The sequence below is a fragment of the Astatotilapia calliptera genome, chromosome 14 (genome assembly GCF_964374335.1).
Source record: "Astatotilapia calliptera chromosome 14, fAstCal68.1, whole genome shotgun sequence".
In the NCBI taxonomy this organism is placed as follows: Eukaryota; Metazoa; Chordata; class Actinopteri; order Cichliformes; family Cichlidae; genus Astatotilapia; species Astatotilapia calliptera.
In genome coordinates, this window is record NC_137435.1 from 31,989,547 (window position 1) to 31,994,664 (window position 5,118).

General features: G+C 41.6%; 1 long non-coding RNA gene across 1 annotated transcript; it reads right to left on the minus strand.

Annotated features, from left to right (window-relative positions):
• Nucleotides 1-149: 149 nt before the first annotated feature.
• Nucleotides 150-2,680, minus strand: LOC145420233 (uncharacterized). The gene is made up of 2 exons (XR_013901545.1): nt 2,378-2,680; nt 150-1,671 (listed from the first exon to the last, which is right to left on the minus strand). It is a non-coding gene; the product is annotated as an uncharacterized LOC145420233 (long non-coding RNA).
• Between the last annotated feature and the right edge of the window lie 2,438 nt (nt 2,681-5,118).

Genomic DNA, 5,118 nt, shown 5'->3' on the forward strand with positions numbered 1-5,118 from the left:
CCTTCTGATCACCTCGCCCCACGATCTCACCAAAAAGCCAAATCTGCACTTCCTCAGCACACCAAAGATCCGGGTCACACGGCACCAAGTTGTTGAAATCTCCCAATTCTTTGAATCTTTGGGCTGAAGGAAGGACAATACTCGGTGTATAAATGCTCAATCAACAATCATTTATTTCCATAGAATTCAACACTTATGAGCATTTAAGCCATCATGATGGGGAGAGCTGCATGCAGAGGGTCACAGCAAGTCTCAAAATGGTGACAGGTTGCTCAGCTTTTTATAGTCTCTAGTGGCCCCCATCTAGTCGTAAAAGCCAAAACATCACATTCTTTCTCTGTTACAGCTCCTAAGTTATGACCTCGGCAGTTGTCTCTCCGCTTTTCTGTAAGGTGGGGGTGTGGAATGTGGTCTGTCTATCTCCCCTGTCTTAGACACAGAGTCTCCTGCTTACAATCTTCTCTTCATGATTCAACAATTAAGCATGTAATACATTCACAGCAGATCAAGGATACAGAGTGATGCACACTTATCTAATAAACTAATCAGTGAATATGTTCTTTTAACTCAAAAGTATAACGAGAACTAAACTACATACAGATCACACACTCTATATTAAAGGGTATAATATGATCTACAGCAGTATTCTAATTCAACTACTTTGATTACATATATAAGGTAACATATAATAACAGAATAATATCACAATATGTCAGCCCATTTCTACTGGAAATGCCTTTTGGTTAAACTTTCAGCAAGGAATTTGCATTTGCACTGTTACATTTTTATAAAGCTTTAATGTACATAAAAACCAGCTTCTTGTTTAAGTGAAAATAAATGGAAGGTTGTCTTTTTGCGCTAGTAATGTTGTGGAGTTGTATTTTGTCTCGCATCAATTATATCGTCGGTTATATCGTTATCGCAAATTTTCAAATATATATCGTGATAAATATTTTTGGCCATATCGCCCTGCTCTATGCACGACCCCCCCATCCCCTGGAAATGAAAGAAATAGCTCCATGGGGTGTAATCCCGATGAGGTATTTTATGGTCTGTGTACCCTTGTAATGAGAGTATGTTTGTGCGCGTGCCTTTAAATTAGATGGTCTTTCTGTTCGAATCTCAAAACAGTCAACAATGATGGCTACTCGTTTTCCAAAAGTTTCAGTAAACTGTGGAGGCATTGTCGCCTGCAGACAGTGCCTCTCAGGCCAGTGCACCAGTGCTCCTAAGTGGGCATACAAAACATCAATGGTATCGGTGAAGACAGAAGACAGTGTTTTGTATGACACATGGAATAGATGACAAAGATGCTGGACTGGAAGATCAAGTCTCAGACGCATTAGTGTGAGTAAGAGCATTTGGAAACCTGTCAGTTTCTTCGATATTGGCAGGAAATCTTTGACAGTGTTGAAGAGGGACATCAAGACAGCATAACAATGTAGTCCAGTGTAATATCTTACTTTTTCGGTATCGTCCTTTAAGAAAGTTTCATTCAGCTCTGTCTTTTGCAACTGTGCTCGAAGCAGTCTGTTCTCCTCCAACAGCCGGTTTATTTCTGCTCTGCCCTGTTGACTGCACACACAGTCCTTCGTCTGCCCTTCAGCTTCCGTGACGCTGTCACTCCCATCACCACTGGATTTGTTACATCCATTTCATATGCTGGTTTGCCTGCAATAATGCCAAATCAAAAGCTATTCAGTCGACATGACGTGGTTCTGCAGCATCACACATTAGCATGTTTTATCTCATTATCTATGACCGCAGCGCATTGAAAAACCCCCCACTAAAAGCCTTTTAGTTTGGTCCTTTTACAGCATCCTGCCATGCGATTACATTTGTTCCTGACCACCGAGAACACTCACGTTAACTTTTATCGAGTGGAAAAAAAGTTAGCGTGTTTATATTATGCTAACATAGCTGTGTCGCTAGCGGTCACGTAGCACATCATTATATACCAGCTAGCCCAACTTCAGTAACCCTACAAATGTCACTGCTGTTTAGTTTTCTGTCTTCATTTATGTTGGAAGTGATAAGAAAGCTGTACGTTTTAATTTGTTTCCAAAACCCCGCAGTCAGGACATGCTATATTGTATTTAGATAGAAGCTAGCGAGCTAACTTGCTGCTAACTTCTAACTCATATGTCATAAATTCCATTTTCATGGATGCCTGGATGTTTAACTCAGTTGTTACACCTGGTAGAGCAGAACGCTGATAATTTTATTAAAGATGAAAGACTTAAGACAGTGTTTTAACTCTCAGTAATGCCACAGTGATCATTTGATATATGGACCTGCAGCAGAGTTTAGGCCCAGACACGGCTAGTGACGTCAGACTTAACAATCGGATAGTGATATGAATTACTTTAGAACTCACCGGAGAGAAAATGCCGCGAGCAAACCAACAAAAAGCTGGGGATTGCACGGAACTCGATATCCGCTCGTCTCACCGCTGCAATCCATGCCTGGCGTCTTTGTTTGGTGATATCGGATACATGGGATCCCTCACGTTGCCGCCAGGATGGAAAACGATGAAAAGATTAATCCAGTTTCTTGCCTTCACGGATCGTGAGCTCTAACGTTGCAACCGACTACACAACAGGTACCATAGCTGAAGCTGTATCCTTTGTCTGGCCTACTGTGATGGCGGCGGGGGGCGTGGCCCGCCTCATGTAACGTCACGCTCCAAAGCCCTGTGACGTTTCTGTGTTCTGTGACGTTGTCCCAAAGACGTCCACCTCTGTTGGAGGGAGTAATGTGGGTGACTGTGTAGTGTAGTTGGTGTAATAGTTTTCGACTCCACACAGTCACTGCTTTGCTGTGCTTCTGCAGCTATCCAGTAATGGTGACAAATCCTCCAGCGTTGCAATAGGAAGCTGCTCTTAAGCGCAGAAAGAATTGTTTCCAGGGATTTCTATTTGTATCCAGCTTGGCGTGCAGGATCCTTTGTGTAATCTATGCTTACATATGTATTTTACACACAGACAATGTGAAAAATACAACACATTGCTATGGATTGATGCTGAAAGTGCTAATTGCACTAAAAAATTTAGCTGAAAAAATAACACCAACTAAATAGATAAGCATGTCTGTTAACAAAAAAACCCAAACGCTTTACCCAACTGGGGTTTTTCAACTACCTCAGGGACAAAGCTTTACCAAAATCTTCCAACTCAGACCCTGTGACAAGGTCTGTGAAAACCACGTTTTTATGCCTGAAATTCTACAGTACTACACTCCCACCAGATGAGCTCATGCAGCCTGTCACGAACCGGGACATACAACCATGACAAAACAGGAGATGCACACACAATTTATTGTGTTATTAATTTAGATCAACTGTGCTAATATAGTATACCAAAATGAAAACAATAACTCAAATTTCTCATGTACACTTTCTACAGAGGCACCATCGAGAGCATCCTGTCGAGCTGCATCACTGTGTGGTTTGGAGCCTGCAATGCGTCCTGTCATAGAACCCTCCAACGCATAGTGAGAGCTGCAGAGAGGATCATTGGTGTCTCTCTCCCCTCCCTCCAGGACATTTACAGCACCCGTCTCACTAAAAAAGCCCTTTGCATAGCGGCTGATCCCACGCACCCAATGCAAAGCTTCTTCAAGCTGCTGCCGTCAGGGAGGAGACTGCGGAGTCTCCAGGCCAGGACCAGCAGACTGAAGGACAGCTTCATCCATCAGGCTGTCAGGAAGCTTAACTCCCTCCCGATTCTGCCCCCTCTCCCCTCCTCTCCTCCATGGTCTCACTGAACTCTGTCACATACACACACACACACTCTCTGACTCACTCACTGGCCTGCACCAGTTACCAGTCACTTTGTGGAGCATTGGACTGCCATTACCTCATAAGACTTTGTTGTTATACTATCTCTAACCGTATATTACTAGATCTCCATTTGCACTATTTGCCTATTTGCACTACTCTGCCTGGTTTACACTCAATGTCATTTACCCTTACCTGAATATTGTATATTGTATATTGCATAGCTTTCTTGTTAAATTGTATTGTATTTATTTAAATTTTTACTTTTTAATTATTTTATTTGCATTTTTTAATCACTCTCTTATATTTAAATGTTCATTTGCTATTTCATCTAGGGTTTGAGAGTAACGAAATTTCTATTCTCTGTATGTCCTGTACATGTGGCAGAATTGACAAATAAAGTTGACTTTGACTTTGACTTTGAGATATTTGAGGTTGTGCTGAAAATAATGGTGCCAAATAAGGCAAGAAAAACATATTTTAAAGGTGAAATATAGAGGTAAAATCAAAAATAGTCAAGAACGGCTAATTATACCCTGGACCACAGAGGGTTAAATTTGAAAACGGTTTAAAAAAAAACATCCCCATTCTAAAATGTCATGTGACAATCTGATTCATGAAGAGTGATGATGTCACAAGGACATGTGATGATGTCACAAGGACATGTGATGATGTCACAAGCACATGCCTTTGAGCCTTTGAAGTTTTTCTATAAATAGGGGTCAGGAGCAGCAAGTTTTAGTCAGTTTGTTCGCAGCCTTCAAACGTTCGACCAGAGCTATATTTGAAAGTATTTGTAAACCTCTTCAGAGTCACTGAAATTTTTTTTAAACGTTCTCACCAATTCACTGAGCAAACAAACACATTTCGGTCAAGATGACTTTCACCTCAAATCATCTTGAAATATGTAAAGGGACCCTTTTGGGAGGTCACTACAAGGTCGAGGGTTTCCTTGAAGAAGGGGGCTTTGGTATTGTAACCAAATGTTGCAATACAAAAACCAACAAAGTCGTTGCTATTAAAGTCAACAAGAGCGACCCTGAAATTCTGCAACAGGCAAAAATGGAAATTTACATACTGGAGAAGCTGCGAGGCTTGGATGCAGATAGATGCAACATTGTTAAATGGAACGACTTTTTCATCGACGGTGACCGCATCTGCTTAAATTTTGAACTCCTCGATGAAAGCCTGTGGCAGTACATGCAGTACCGGAGGAACCGGGTTCTCCCAGTAACAGAAATCAGGCCAGTGTTATTTCAGCTCGCAAATGCTCTGTCCCACCTGGGTTCTTTGGGAATAGTGCATGCTGACCTCAAACCTGGAAACATAATGGTTGTGGA